Here is an 18,013-nt window from a genome sequence, read left to right as displayed (position 1 = left end):
GCACTTGATATTTTGAGTAGTGAGCTCTAGGTAGTGTGCCTGAATGCATGCACATTCCTAATGTAATATTTTTATACTTCTGTAGAGTATTTTTATATTGTGGGTCTCAACCCCATCGTGGTTTTTCCCTTGAATGGGTTTTCCATGTATGAAATATTGGTGATATGGTGTTGTTGTTGATTGCTTTGTGCTTTTGTATCTTTCCTTTGTTCATTTGCATTAAGTGGTTGAAAGAACAAGTTAATAATATTAAAAATTGCAGAACACTAATTCACCCCCCCATCCCCCTCTCAGTTTTCTTTGATTCCAACAATTGGTATCAGAGCCTAGTCCCTTGAAAGAACCCTAACAACTTGAGGAGGATCCGGGAAGGTGAATCAATGGATTTCGATAGTCTTCAACATCAACATATTGTGGCACTTGATGATCTTGATCAATCCCAAGCCGAGGCTTGGAAAATGAAAGAAAATATTTGTTGGGAAATGGTGTCTCAACCTTGCATTCACATGAGGTTACTATTTATAGTAATTTTTTATTTGAGCAGGAAATAGTGCAAAATTATCATTGAAGCTTTTGATTGGCTAGATAAGTATACTAGTAAAGTTATGTCACAAGATCACAACTCATTTTTCAGGATATTAAATTTTCAATTTTGGAGGGGTCTAATTGTTGGTAATTGATGCTCATATGGGTTCTAGGTGTTGTCATTGATGGAAACACACTTCAAGGAAGATTCGGTAATCAAGTAACTGACATTCATATCACCGACATTCAGGGAACCAAAAGGCATATTAACTAGAAAAAATGGAACTAGCATTCTTGTTAGGATAACCAGTGAACAACTGAGAGGGGGGGGTGAATCATTTGTTAATAGATTATAACTTTTAATCCATAATACAACCTTAAACAAAACAAGTACTGGTAAAGCACATATAGATGCCGGTAGGAATAGATACTGGTAAATAATACAACTTAGCAATTAACAACCATACCACACAACACCATGATTTGTACGTGGAAAACCTAGAAAGGGAAAAACTATGGGAGGAAGCCTACCCATAGTCAGATGATACTTCTACAGAAAGTATGTGTTACAATGAGGGGTCTGCACTTGCAGGAAGGCACACCTCCTAGAGTTTACTGATAATTACAAAAGAGTCTCACTAACTATAGAGAGGCTACAACCCTCTCAAGATAAATGGAAAACAATCCAATAGAGTGAACTGGTAGAAATAGCATCTACCATGCCTGATTATAGTCCCGGTTAAGGTCAATGTTAGAGGACTAAATCCTCTTCTGAATCCAATTCGATCACAATTGATCGACCAAATCCTCTGCTTGAATGATATTACAATATTCGCACATTACATTCCTAGACCATGACCTTTTCAATAACCATGATACACTACAAATAATTTCTACCTCTTATTTATACAAACCCTAAGGCCTAAAACCAATTAGGTTGGCTACCTAAAGATATTACAATAAGATCATTACATAATTCCTTATTACAATGATATGCCATGTCGGCTTAAGACCAAAACAATAATAACAAATCCATAAATAATCTTGAGACATCCCAGTAACGTGTAGAGTATACGTTAGCATGATACCGATCCATAACCTAGATAGGTACCAGACCTATTCTAGGTTCACCACACCAAAGAAAATTTCTTCAAGCAGTTGAAGTACGATCAAAGAACATCTTCATCATCCCGAAATCCATGAAGAAGTTGTATCAACACCAATTATGCATCCTATCATGATTCCTCAATGAAAGCTCTCTCGGTAAAGCCTTAAACTAGTGTCGGTAAGGGTTTACCAGAGTGTATGATAGCATCCAATTAATAATCCAATACTAGTTGACCAAAACATGCTCATGGATCATATAACACATGAAATCAAACATACTTCACTAATCCAAACATGTCGAAAGTGTCCAATAGATAATCTCTTCTACTGGTAACACTAGATCTTCTACCGATAACCAAAACTTTTTTGCTGGTAACTAATCATAATAGCTAGTGTTGACATAAATGACAAAACATCAATGAAACACATAATCAATTCATCCATAATGCAAACAATCTCCCCCTTTGGCACTGATGGAAACACTAGATGTGAAAAACATCTAATTACCAAGAAGTGCCAAACAAGTCTCCCCCTATGGAAGACAACCAACAATCTCTTAAATATCAATAGCTCTCCTCCTATGAATGATATATTTGTAAGGTTCTGAATGATTTTTCACATTACTATCACTCCCCCTTTGACATCAATACCATAAATCTAACAAAAATATCAAAGAAATGCTATAAACCTCTGAATCTCAAAGATGACTAGTCCCATTGAGTAGTAGCACCACTCATCAGTGCCATAATGAATAATGTCTCTGATAATGCTTGTCAGACTAATGAAAAACTTCATCAATCAAGTCTTTGCCGAAAGGGCTGGTGCAAGAGCACCCTTCCAAACTCTTTCTCTTTCTTTGTTTTGTTGGTGATATGCTTCTTTAGAAGCCATTGTACATAAAATAATGAGCCATGTGCTCATAGGTCCTAGTTAGGGTCCTAGTGGAGATCTTAGGGGTCATGAGTCAAGATTGTGATTTTCGTGAAAATGGAGGGTATGTGTGTCCTTGAAGTGTTTAGGGGTCCTTTATAACATGGTGGTGTCCTTAGGTTGCCCCAATGTGGGTCTAGGAGTCATAAAAAGCAACATTGAGAAAGTTGCTCAAAAGTTACAAAAAGTTGCATGACAACTTTTAAAAGTTGCATGACAACTTTTAAAAGTTGTAAAGCAACTTTTCCACCATGATGTCAAGTTCTTTAGGTTAGCATGGAAAACCCTAGTTTGGGCACACAGACTGAGGTATACGTAGTATAAGTACTTGCAAATCCTAAATGAAAGGGTTGGATGTCAGACATTGTACGACCCTAGCAAAAATATCAGATTGAGACTGTAAAACTGTTACCAGTCAGTTTGAATGAAGGAAACAAGCAAGTTAATGGATTGAGATACATCCAAAACTATGTGGTTTGTCATTCATGGTGTAAATACTTTCATTTCAAGCAATTATTTTAGGTTCTTACTTGCAGATTGAGTGTGTGTGTAAATAGTCTGTAAATTGTCTTCTTACTATCCAGTTTTGGACAGGATTGTGTAAATGAAGTCTTAACTCCATACCCCATTGTGGAACCACCATGAAACCATGGGGAATGGATGTGAAGACCTTGTACTATAGTCCCAAGCAAGAAAGGCCCTTGGAAATGCAAGGAGGCCAAGAAAAGGCCCATTCCTAAGCGAGATTGGTTAGTGCCCAGTTAGGAATGGTTGTTGGTGCAGAGGTCTTGGAGAGCAAGGTTGAATAGTGGAGAATGCATCCTTTGGAGGAGGTGTAGAGGAGTGTTTGAAACATAATTGGTGTGAAGGAAGAGCTTCCACCAATCCAAACAAGGTGGCTAAAACTCAAAGTACTCACTGTGTCCCAGGCAGACCACAAAACCCTCACAAAACCCTTAAAAACCCCAAAATTCGCCCTAGGCACTATACGGCCACTTGGAGGCCCAAAACATAGAAAATCCTTGAGCCCTTGCCAATTGAATGGTAGTCCATTTTGGGAGTTAGGGTTGGTTATGCATTGTTTGTGAGAGGGAGCCCTAGAAGACCGATTAGGAGGCCTAATTGGTCCTAATCCTTGTAGCCCTGTTTTGTAAGCAAAAACACAAAATAGTGAAATCGGTAGAAAGGATGAAGGTAGAAACTTCTTGGGGGCACATGGAGGGATGTAAAACATGGTTTAAGACCTGATTTAACCTTGCTAAGACCTTGGAAAGTGTGGAACAAGCCTTAGCCCTTATTAGCCATAGTAAGGGGTTTTGAGTCTCATGAGTAGGTGAGACCTTAGCAGCAGCATAGCAACTCATTGGTGGGTGGATTGGGCAAGGTCAGGGGATTCCTCAAGAAAAGGGAGTCCTAGAGACCCTAGGGTGTGAGGAGAACACCAGGTGATCCAAGGAAAGGATCCAGGAGCATAGACTAGGCTAGTCTATCCCAAACCCCATCCCATCAAGGGCAGAAACCCCTAACCTGTCTCTCAAATACTCAAATGATTCCTTAGATAGGGGTTTAGTGAATATGTCTACAATCTGTTCTTTTGTGTTCATGTAAACCAATTTGACTTCCTTTTCTTCTACCTTGTCCTTCAGAAAGTTATACTTTATTGAAATATGCTTAGTCTTAGAGTGAAATATCAGATTCTTAGACATGTCAATAGCTGCAGAGTTATCACAGTAGATAACTACTAGTTCATTACAATTTACCCTAATATCCTTTAACATTTTCTTCATCCATAAGACTTGAGTGCAATTAGTTGTTGCTACAACATACTTAGCTTCTGCAGTAGATAAAGAAATGCATGACTATTTTTTGTTGATCCATGAAACCAGATTATTTCAAAGAAAGAAATGTCCACCAGAAGTGCTCTTCCTATCATCAATATCTCCTACACAATCTGAGTCAATATATGCACATAAAGTGAAGTCATCATTTTTAGAATACCATAAACCATATTTTGTTGTTCCTTACAAATACTGAAATATCCTCTTTACTGCACAATCATGATTTTCTTTAGGATTACTTTGATATCTTGAAACAATACTTACTGCATTCATAATATCAGATGTAGTCTGAGTTAGATATAACAGACCACCAATCATATACTTATACCTTGTCGGATTTACCCATGTAGAAATATCCTTGACAGATAATTTCTCACTTGTAGCCATAGGAGTACTTACCAGTGTGGAACTCTCCATACCAAACTTCTTCAACAATTCCCTCAGATACTTAGTTTGACAGATAAAAATCCCTATGTCAATTTGAGTAATATGCAAACCTAAGAAATTTTTTATCTCACCAATCATGGACATTTCAAATTCATTTTTCATGTTGTTAGCAAATTCAATGCACGGTTTATCTTCTCCTCCAAAAATAATATCATCAACAAAAACATCAATAATCAAAATATCATTATTAGTGATCTTATAATATAGATTACTATCAGCACTGCCTTTAGTAAAACCAAGCTTCAAAAGATATTTATCCAACTTTCCATACCAAGCTCTAGGAGCCTGTTTCAAACCATATAAAGCTTTCTTCAATCTATAAACCATATCTTAATCATCTGGTAATGCTGGTGGGGGATGTTTTATCAGAAACTCTTATGGCTTTTGTGTTGTTGCGATTGCTTCTCCCTTTGGAATTCAAAACTATCATGCCCAAACTTTTGGGCATGAGCAGGATAATTTTATTTATTTTTAAATCACAACTATATAACATTAAAATGCTAATATTAAATGCACTAACAAGTTTTCGTCTTAACTACGTTTAGAGTTAACTCTAGTCACTAACTTAAGTAAGAAAAAAATTAATTTAATTAAATGCGGAATATTAATTCTCCAAAGAAATTATTATTGTCTCAACGATTTTAATCACTTAACTAAAATTCTATACAAATGTTTGGCGAAGGTATTATTAATCTTTAGTAATCAATAAATGCTTTAAGGGACTGATTAAATTAGTCCTAGCACTTTGTTTATAAATGTCTATATTTTTGTTTTAATCATTAATTGAAATGTGTTTAAATTAAAAAAAAAATGTCATTTAATTTTTATAATGAATATTGTCCTATAAAGTTTAAATATTTCTCATAACTAAAATAGTCTTACCCACTTTATTATAAAGTTTATAATAGTTTAAACTCCATAAATATTTAATTTAAAACATCTCAATCTATATATATATATATATATGTACGCATGACCATACTCATAAATAAAAGTAAACTTCTACAAATCTTACCAACTTTATATTCATAACCCTATATATATAATATACACACATACATATATACATATGTGTGTGTGTGTGTGTGTGTGTAAAATATATATATATAAGTGTTTTAACCATGCAAACCTTAAACCTTTATTTAATATAAAAATATGCCCCTCATTTTTATTTTTTTCATTCTTTATTATCTTTCCACAATTTACCCTAGCCCTAACTGAGCTAGGGTTCTATTTTTTTTTTTAGTTTGTGTAGGGTCGAATGCTGTTGGGCGGCGGCCATGGCCGAACTCGGCGAAGGGGAGGAGAGGTCGTGGTTGGGAGGTCGGCGGCAGTGGGCGCTGCTTACTGTGGAAACCACAGTGGCGGTGACCACTGTAGTCGCCCACAGTGGGGTCTGACCGCACCGACCACTATGTTAAACACAGTGATTGCTCGGGCCTGGTTCTACCGAAAACCCTTTATTTGCCATTTTTTTTTAGAAGTTTTAAAATTATTATTTTTTGTTTATTTAAAATGTATTAAAATATAAATATATGTGTGTGTGTGTGTATTATACAAATAAGTATATATGTTTTTTTTTATAAAAGATTTCATTCATATATATTTGCATATAAATTTATATATATATATATATACACACACACATATACATATACATATATATATATATATATACATATATATATATGTATGTATAAATAAATATATATATATATATGTATATATGTATATATATATGTATGTATGTATAAATAAATAAATAAATATATATATATATATATATGTATATATATATATATATATATCTATATATATATGTATATATATATATATATATACACACACACATACATATACATATATATATATATATATATATATACACACACATACATATATATATATATATACATATATGTATATATGTAAATGTATATATGTATATATGTATATATGTATATATATGTATATATGTATATATATATACATATATGTATATATATATATATGTATATATGTATATATATATATACATATATGTATATATATATATATATATATATATATATATGTATATATTGCATCAAGGCAAATTCTGAAAACATATGTTGAGGTTATTATTTTGAAACATTTTTAACAGAATAGATAAATTCATCAGATTAAAATCATTGTATTTATTTCCTTTTATCAAAATCTTGGTTGCTAAAAAAAATAGATAGATTATTTAAATAGAGATTTACTTTTTGCAAAAATAAAGTAAATAACAGAATTAAATATACTTAGAACAACAACTCTAGAAATTATTTATTTCTATTTATCTGTTTAACTATAGATTTTATTTTCTGCTCATAAACAAATGACATAATTTAATAATTCTTACAACTACTATATAAATGACATAATTTAATAAATTTAACAACAACTAGATAAATGAGTTGATATTTAAATTAAATCTTAGAGGTATGCATAGGAAATAACTAATTCTTTTTATTTTTAGAATTCACATGCAAAATAGACTTTCATTTCCAAACTAACTTGCATACTACTAACAACAACTACAGGGAACTTAATCCAAGATAAATGTATTTCTTTGGCAACAAAATATTATCTAACAAAATAATTTAATTTATTTAGAGTATGTTTAAAATACATTATAGCCATCAATACAAATGGGATCTCTCATTTCTTTTCTGCAACATAGCATACTAAAATATTACAACTCTTTAAAACGTATTTCAAAGACACTATCGTCACTTTACAAATGGGTTTCTCATTTCTAATAAATGAGGACTTTTCAAAATAATAATTCTATTTACAAATATTTTTCTACAACAAATAACTCCAGCAAACTTCCACTTGTCCTATTCTTTTCTTCCGACAACCTGCATTTTAATCAAAGCTATGACCATGGAGTGCTCACCTCCCAGCCTAGGCTAACTAGTAGCCACCCCCGAGCTTGGAGAACCAAGCCCTAGAGAGGTTATACACATGAAAACATAACAACCAAGGGAAAACAAATCACAAACACGTTCCCAACCCAGGACTACACTGCACCACACATTGTGATGTCTTTTCAAGGGTGGTAGTGGACCAAGTACCCTGAGGAGACTGCAAGTATGGTAAAACACAAGCCACCTCGTGGAAAACCAAATACATCATATGTATAACAACCCTGCATCCTTATGCCCCCCAAGGCATTCATGCCTTATTTCCCTCCTTATGACCCCAAAATGCATAAACAAGCCATGCAGCAAGGGTCACATAAATATCCCTTGTGATCACTCTCATAACGAGAGCCTCTCACTCGAGGGCTATCAAACTTCTACCACCCACAAGACCATCCTCTCTCGCAAGAGTAGGAGGCCTTGGTTACTCCCAAAGCACATAAAATGCATACAATAAGTAAAACAAACAACACAAATAATTTTCCAAGGAAAACATACAAGAAACTAGCCTTTTAACACAAGCAATTCTTTTCTACATAACATGCAATATGAAAAAACATTACAAGAAACTTAAACCAACCTTCAAACTACCCAAAGGTATGCTAGATTAGTTGAGGATGGGCAGTCCAAATCCACAATCCCTTGCTTCTCTACACTTAGCCAAATTCCTAAAACCAAATCTATCTTTTCTTTCAAAAATTCTTGTCTCCAAAAATGGAGAGTGGGTGATTTCTCGCAAAATCTCCCATTCTTGCCTAAGAAGACCTTTGTGAGAGTTCTCATAGGTTTCTAAAATTGAAAAAGGAAAAATCAGAAACAAGATCAAAAGGGATCTCTCGTCAAAAATGAAAGTTAACAACTTAGGTGATGCCTTCTAATTTTCAATTTTCGCTCAACTTAGGAAACCCACTTTTTAGGGTGTCTAAATGGTCACATGGGAGTTGAAACATGCCTAAAATTACTCCTAACCCTTAGGTATACCTTATGGGCTTTAGGAAACACTCTTAAACTACCCCTAGGTGTCCATTTAACCCCTTTTAAACCCCTCTGAAGTTAATTTTCGGGTCAAACCTAAGTTGACCACCCCAAAGATTTTCTACCCTAGAAAAATATAGAACCACATTATATTAATTGAAAAAGATATGGGTTCAACTCCCTCCAAGAGACAATTCAAAATCAAAACATAAATCAACACGTGTCAAGTGACACAATAAAAATACTTTTACGAAATTATACATGAAATTTTTGTGTCTTGTTGGATTTATACAAATACATAAATTAAATCTAACACACATGCAACATCCACTTTCATAAATAAAATACTATACAAACGGGGTGTTGTCTCTCCAAATAGACAAACCCTGGTTTTACGAATGTACATAGGTCTAGGTTTGGTTCTCCATAATATTTCCATGGTCACATGGATAATTTTCTTGCGCATCTCAATTACACATTAGTACTTCCAAATAACCTCATATAACATTTAAACACATGAATAATAATACACGTTAAACACTCTACATACCATATACATTTAAACAAATCAATACATCTTACATCCAAATAAATCTAGATACACAGTTGTCATAATCCTCATAATTTTAATCCATACATAAAACATACATCCTATTTCTATCATAATAGTGAAGTCCTGCAAATCCAATAATGACATTCATCATCTCAAATTTATCCTATTATGGAATCATATAGAGTTCTATATCATAACGCATATAAATGAAGCATCAACATACGTCAATGTTATCCAAATGCTGGAATCCTATAAGTTCTAAATCCATAATGCATAAAAATGTACACCTCAAGGTGAAATGATTCTGTAACCTGGTGCAATTACTTTTCTCACCAAATCTATCCCATCCTATTGAATTATAGCACTTATTAGTAGGGTCAAACATGGTCAACTAAGTTTATCAAAGCTTGGTTGGGGTGGGCCTTACATCCTCCTCCCCTAGAGTTTGACATACTCTTGGAAGTCGCATGAGTAGATTTACAAAGTAGGGACATAACATTTCCCAAAATTTCAATAAGTTACTCAAAATCTTATCTTGCCTACTAGAAAGGTGAAATACCCAGATCAACTTATTATTGTAATTAACTTACTATCTTCACAAGGTTAAATTCTTAGTATTTTTATTACATTTCCCTTCGATCTTAGGTAGATGTTTACTAGTACTATCTTTCAACAACTTTCATTAATGCATGATCCAAATCATATTAATAACACACATCAACTCCCACAATCAAGGTTACACATGATAGTTTACTTATTAATTATTAGGAGTCATACTTATTAAGGGTTTGTGTAAAACATGTTTATCCCACCACAATTGTCATCCATGCTTGCCTCTATGAGGATTGACATCACAATTTACCAAAACGAATCTACTTATTCTACATCAAGGCACCTCATTAGGGTGTTAATAAAATATTTGCTAAACCGTCCTAGGTGCATAATTTCTTCCAACTTTCTTAGGTAATAAGGCATAATCAAATTTAGGTTCTTCAAATCCACCCCTATATAGGGTAGTTTTTTATCACTAGGGATTAAAATGTTTTTATATTTCTAGGCTCCAAGGTTTAAGTTTCATAGGGTACATTATTCACAATTTCCAAACATTAAGGTACATAACAATCCCATTCCAAGGGAGTGATGGAAATTATTAATACTTATTTTAGACATCATCCACGCAATCATCTCCATACACATGCCAAATTTACCAGTTGACAATCATCATTTTCATAATTCATTAGGTCTAGGTCACACTATTGTTATAAATCTTTCTCTTCCAGATTACTCACAATTAATTTTACTTAGGAGGATATTCCTTCCTTTTTCTTAATTTGATAAAATATATTCTTTGTTAATTCTTTGTGCCTAATTTCAGTCCTTGCGGTATTCTCCCTTGACACACTATCAGTGGTTCAACAAACATGATAGACATTACACAAATCACATCGCTAGGGCTAGCTATATCAACCATCAAAATGACCACTTGACACCTAAAAAGGTCAAAATAAAAATTACTTTTACCAAGTCCCTTCTAAAGAAGGAAAATGTCGGCAATTGAAAGATATTAAAACTAGAAACATGGCCAGTGCCATAGTTCCAATAAAAAGAAACATAAATTTAGTGGTCCTCTCTTCATAAATAAAAATAAATAAAAGAAAGTACTAGCCCCTAGGTCACAATATACTTTTCAAAGAAAGTTGAAAATACTGATGAATCAAAACTCGAAACAAGATGATCATACTGGTCATACCCTAGGGAGTAACCGCAACACATCACCCAAGATCACATGTCCCGAGTGTGTTAGGAAGTGATTGTTAGACTCTTTAGGTTCTTAGAATCTTTATAAACCTTTATGAAATAAAATCTTATATGTGAGAGCTCGCATTCATTTTTTATAAAACATGTTCCATTTTAACCTTCGCGTGCCTACTATTCCAAGCAACACTTTCCAATATAATCCACTATCTATTTAGGGTTATTAACATCCTTAATTGTATTCTAATAGGTGATTGCACTAACTCTACCATTCTCCATCCATTCCTCTTGCACTAAATTTTTTGTTGAACACTTAATTATACAAAACCTATGCTTAATTAGAGGTTAAAGCTTAACAAGCTGATCCAACGAAACCTTAGGTCTTGATAAAACTCCTAGGTGATAGGATTAAGAAAATTACTAACATAACAATTACGATAACTCCTATTATCAAGCGGATCGAATAAATTTTATAAGGGCAATAATAATTTCACTCAAAAATCCCTTTCATTTGAGTTGCGTTTAGTAGTACTTAATTAGATCATTGTCTACTAAATAGACATTTATATAGTTACTTGGTTCAATATCAATTATTTAATAAAATCCAGTTTCCTCTATCCTGTGAATACATCCCTCCTTAATAACTTAATTTAATATGGCTTCTATTAATTATCTTAATATGCTAACCCTTGATTCAATGTTACGTGGTAGCTCAAGAATCAACACTTCCATGTCTTACACACACGGTTGATAGTTCAGTACAAAATTGACACTTGTTTACTTAGAACCACTTAGGATTTGCACAATGTAATCATATAATTTTACTAGGGACATCATTTGTTTACTTAGCACCTTATGCTAGCTCCTTATATTTTCACCCCTAACATTCACTTGCCTTCATTAGGTAGGAGCTTGTTGCCACATTACTAACACTCAAGGTTAAGAGCCATTTGGGGTGGAATTATTGTCAATTAAGATCGATAACGCTTGACAACAATTTCTGCCCACACATTTAAAGACATATTTCAAACAACTCAGAGAGGGGACTTATTCTCTTCTACTTCACTTATGCAACTATAAAGTCAAGGGGGTGTGCACTTGAAAAGTGACCAACACCCATCCTTTTTAATTTAAAAATTTAGTAAAAGGGAAGTTATCTCGTTCCATATTACTTATTTATATTTACTTACTAGCCCATTTTTGGCATATCACAACCTTCGATTTTCTTCAATCCACAAAAAAAAACCACCTTATCTTCATAATATTTTGTTACCTAATTACAATATAACTTAAAAGTGTCCAATAATTACCAATGTCTTAAGATCCAAAATTTTCCAAGTTCTCCCTTGGCTAACCACAAAATTCGGCTCCTTATCAATGTTCTCATAAAATCTTTTATACTACCAACTAATTCATATTAAAACTTTGGTATTATATTGTTGTCATACTATCTTTCCATAAGCCATTTCCATCCGCCTGTTGCTTCATCCATACTTAATGTTTTCGCATACTTCTACATTTGAGTGCCATAATGCAAAACTTCTTCGATTGTGCCTAGTAGTTAAATTGTGTTACATACTGTCTTGTACCTAGCGACTAACCATGATTGGGTTGCACTTTTCTCCTTAGTTTTCTGAACAAATATTAGTTACACATTCCTAGATTATAGGATCCTAATACTTTTACACTCCTTGCACTTCAATGGGGATTTTTGCACAATTCCTAAATCAACTCTACTCTCTCTTCCGTTATTTAATTTCTCCAAGATTATCTTCCCGTAAATGAACTAGTTGAGGTTTTACTTGCTTGTTTCCCCAATTATATAACCACAGATGAACTTAGGGTTTATTGTAATTACGTGGTTTAGCCCAAAAATTTCATGCCTCCTTTCTCCTTATTTAACTCATCTATAGCATTACTAGGGTTTTCTGATCACGGAGTTTGCCATTCATCATTTTAGTTCTAATCTTCAGGGTTATCCAACTCTAGCTTCACTGTATTGCTACAAACATTGTCTAACAAATGCTCTTAATAAGAAATATAGCATAACCACATTCTTTAAGGTACCTAGTCATTAGGATAGGTTAATGCTTCTATCTAAGATTTGCAAGAGTTCCTTTTTAACTCTTCTTCCTTTATGTCTCCAATGGCAGCCTTGATCTTTTTAACCATCATAATTTCACATAGCTTAAAAACTTAACTAGAACTATCTCGATTCCTATTTATCTTGTTTATTGCCTTTATCTTAGGTCTAACTATCTTGTTTGACTTGCCATTGTCATGAACATATCTCGATGGATGACATTCTTTTAGTTACCATCAGATGTATCTTATTGAAGAATTAACTCCTTCTACTTGATTTGATTAGGGCAATTATTGCATTTAGGTTCCAATTGAATGGTACCCCATAAGTACTATAGAGCTAAATTTCATGATTAAACACCAAAAATACTTCATATAAATAAATAATTGAAAATTTCGTAGCCTTTGGGTTTTTATTTAAGCCATAAATGTTTTGACTAATAAGTTTCAATTTCAGGGCTTACAATGATCCTTGGAATCCCCTTGAATTGATGTATGTTGGTTTGTTGGTTTTAAAGATTTTTCACTTATGTTTCACTTTGTTATTTCACAAGTTTTCACCTAGGTGTTATACTTCAAGCCATAGTTTAGTTTCAACTAAGTTATGAATGTAGCCCATGTTCACCAGTGTTTGAACCTAGGGTTCTGATACCAAAATGTCATACCCAAACTTTTAAGCACAAGCGGGATAAATTTTTTTTTTTAAAATCACAACTATATAACATTAAAATGCTAATATTAAATGCACTAACAAGTTTTCGTCTTAACTACGTTTAGAGTTAACTCTAGTCACTAACTTAAGTAAGCGGAAAATAAATTTAATTAAATGCGGAATATTAATTCTCCAAAGAAATTATTATTGTCTCAACGATTTTAATCACTTAATTAAAATTCTCTACAAATGTTTGGCGAAGGTATTATTAATCTTCAGTAATCAATAAATGCTTTAAGGAACTGATTAAATTAGTCCTAGCACTTTGTTTATAAATGTCTATATTTTGGTTTTAATCATTAATTGAAATGTGTTTAAATTAAAAAAAACGTCATTTAATTTTCATAATGAATATTGTCCTATAAAGTTTAAATATTTCTCATAACCAAAATAGTCTTACTCACTTTATTATAATGTTTATAATAGTTTAAACTCCATAAATATTTAATTTAAAACATCTCAATCTATATATATATATATATATATATATATATGTATGTATAACCATACTCATAAATAAAAGTAAACTTCTACAAATTTTACCAATTTTATATTCATAACCCTATATATATATATATATATATATATATATATATATATATATATATATATATATATATATATATATATATATATATATATATATATATATATATATATATATATATATATATATATATATATATATATATATATATATATATATATATATATATATATATATAAATAAAAGTTTTTTAACCATGCAAACCCTAAACCTTTATTTAATATAAAAATATGCCCCTCATTTCTTTTTTTTCATTCTTTATTATCTTTCCACAATTTACCCTAGCCGTAATCGGCCTAGGGTTCTATTCTTTTTTTTTTTGTTTGTGCAGGGCTGAATACTATTGGGCGGCAGCCATGGCCGAACTCAGTGAAGGGGAGGAGAGGCAGTGGTTGGGAGGTCAGTGGCGATGGGCACTGCTTACTGTGGAAACCACAGTGGCGGTGACCACTGTGGTCGCCCACAGTGGCGGCCCTCGAGCCATCCACTGTGGATGCCCACAGTGGTGGCGACCACTGTAGTTGCCCACAGTGGCGGCCCTCAGGCTGTCCACTATGGTCGACCATAGTGGGGGTCAGCCGCACCGACCACTGTGTTAAACATAGTGGTTGCTCGACCCTAGTTCTATCGAAAACCCTTTATTGGCCATTTTTTTTAGAGGTTTTAAAAGTTTTTTTTTTTTGTTTATTTAAAATGTATTAAAATATATATGTGTGTGTGTGTGTGTGTGTGTGTGTGTGTGTGTGTGTGTGTGTGTGTGTGTGTGTGTGTGTGTGTGTGTGTGTGTGTGTGTATTTATGTATATATATATAATACAAATAAGTATATATGTTTTTTTTTTTAAAAGAGTTCATTTAATCATATATATTTGCATATAAATTTATCTATATATATATATATATTTGTAGACATCTAAAAATGGTCAACGCTTGTGGAGTCATACTTTAACATTTGTGCATTGCCTTATTTTAGGGTTCTTGCATCACATTAACATTTCTTCTGTGTTGTGCATTTGGTCTTTATCATTTGCGAGCATCGAGTCCTTCTGCATTCCTCATTTTTCTCGCTTTCGAATTAGGTCTTGTCGATAGCAATCTTCAGTCATGATTTTGGTCAATCTTATCCTGTCGCATCATGGTGCGTGCTCATTTATCATCATTTTAGACATTGTCAATCCTAATCGATGATAGAATTAGGGTTTTTTCCTCTTGTCAATCTTTCAATCATCTTTAGCTTGTTAGTAATCATTTGCGATTATCAACTTGTCAATCTCGTCATTTTGTGATCGATTCATCATCGATCTTTGTCCTTGTCAATCTTGTCATTTTGTGATCGATTCGTCATCGATCCTTGTCCTTTTCAATCATGTCAATTTGGATTGATTAGTCATTGTTCCTCATCAATTGGCACATATCAATTTGATCTCCTTGTCAATCTTGGTCAATTTGTCATTGATTTTTGTCAACCAATCTCAATCATTTATCAACATTGGTCCTTTGTCAATCAGAATCATGATCGATCCTACATTAATTTCTTATTGTCTTGACCTAATTCCTTGTCCTCTTATTTCTAGGGTTTTATGATTTGTTCATTTAATCCTTTTCTTCTTCTTTGCGGGTTAAATAAATCTATTTATTTAGTCCTAGGTCTCTTTCATGAATTAATTAATGGATGAAAACCTATTAATTAATTCACCTAATTTCTATTTCTCCTATTTTCTTTAATTTTTCTAATATTTCCCCTAATTTCATTCCCTCATTTTTTCCTATGTTTATGCTTCAATTTGTTGCAATCATGGAGGCTATTTTCTCTCTTCCCTTTTGTCATGGGAATGGCATTTCAATCTTGTCATAATTTGTCATAATTTGTCATACACCTTGCATAGAAATTGTCATACATTTGTCATAATTTTCCCATTCTTGATTTGAATTTCCTTTCAAATCTCTTCATGCTAATCTTGTCCTCTCTCCAATTTGTCTATAAATTGGATGATTTTCTTCAATGAAAGGACATCAATCACATTTTCGAGTAACCTTATACTATGAATTTCATCTCTCAACAACTTGCTTTCCACTTGCATTTTGCACTTGTAGGTGAGATCCACATCAAATTTGAAGGTGAAAGAAGAACAATGGAGCCACATGAAGGAGATATCTGCATCGGTTTGTTTCGATTTCATTTGATTTGAATATCTTGTCTTTATGTCTTCATTGATTGGATTGGGATTGCTTTCATAGAAGCTTTAGGTTTTGTGGTTGTCCTAAGTGCTATTGTTTTGATCATTTTCAATTTCCTGATCTACAATATTGCATCAAGGCAAATTTTGAAAACATATGTTACGGTTATTATTTTGAAACATTTTTAACAGAATAGATAAATTCATCAAATTAAAATCATTGTATTTATTTCCTTTTATCAAAATCCTGGCTGCTAAAAAAAATAGATAGATTATTTAAATAGAGATATACTTTCTGCAAAAAAAAATTAAATAATAGAATTAAATATACTTAGAACAACAACTCTAGAAATTATTTATTTCTATTTATCTATTTAACTATAGATTTTATTTTCTGCTCATAAATAAATGATAGAATTTAATAATTCTTATAGCTACTATATAAATGACATAATTTAATAAATTTAACAACAACTAGATAAATGAGTTGATATTTAAATTAAATCTTAGAGGTATGCATAGGAAATAACTGATTCTTTTTATTTTCAGAATTCACATGCAAAATAGACTTTCATTTCCAAACTAACTTGCATACTACTAACAACAACTACAGGGAACTTAATCCAAGATAAATGTATTTCTTTTGCAACAAAACATTATCTAACAAAATAATTTCATTTATTTAAAGTACGTTTAAAATACATTATAGCCATCAATACAAATGGGATCTCTCATTTCTTTTTTGCAACATAGCATACTAAAATATTACAACTCTTTAAAACGTATTTCAAAGACACTATCGTCACTTTACAAATGGGTTTCTCATTTCTAATAAATGAGGACTTTTCAAAATAATAATTATATTTGCAACAAATAACTCCAACAAACTTCCACTTGTCCTATTCTTTTCTTCCGACAACCTGCATTTTAATCAAAGCTATGACCATGGAGTGCTCACCTCCTAGCCTAGGCTAACTAGTAGCCACCCCCGAGCTTGGAGAACCAAGCCCTAGACAAGTTACACAATGCAAACACAACAACCAGGGAAAAAAAAATCACAAACACGTTCCCAACCCATGACTGCACTGCACCACACATTGTGATGTCTTTTCAAGGGTGGTAGTGGACCAAGTACCCTGAGGAGACTGCAAGTATGGTAAAACATAAGCCACCTCATGGCAAACCAAATACATCATATGTATAACAACCCCGCATCCTTATGCCCCCCAAGGCATTCATGCCTTATTTCCCTCCTTATGACCCCCAGATGCATAAACAAGCCATGCAGCAAGGGTCACATAAATATCCCTTGTGATCACTCTCATAACGAGAGCCTCTCACTTGAGGGTTGTCAAACTTCTACCACCCACAAGACCATCCTCTCTCCCAAGAGTAGGAGGCCTTGGTTACTCCCAAAG

This window comes from Cryptomeria japonica, chromosome 10 (assembly GCF_030272615.1).
Source record: "Cryptomeria japonica chromosome 10, Sugi_1.0, whole genome shotgun sequence".
Lineage (NCBI taxonomy): Eukaryota > Viridiplantae > Streptophyta > Pinopsida > Cupressales > Cupressaceae > Cryptomeria > Cryptomeria japonica.
The sequence above is the reverse complement of the archived record's forward strand: the minus strand, read 5'-3'. Positions refer to the sequence as shown.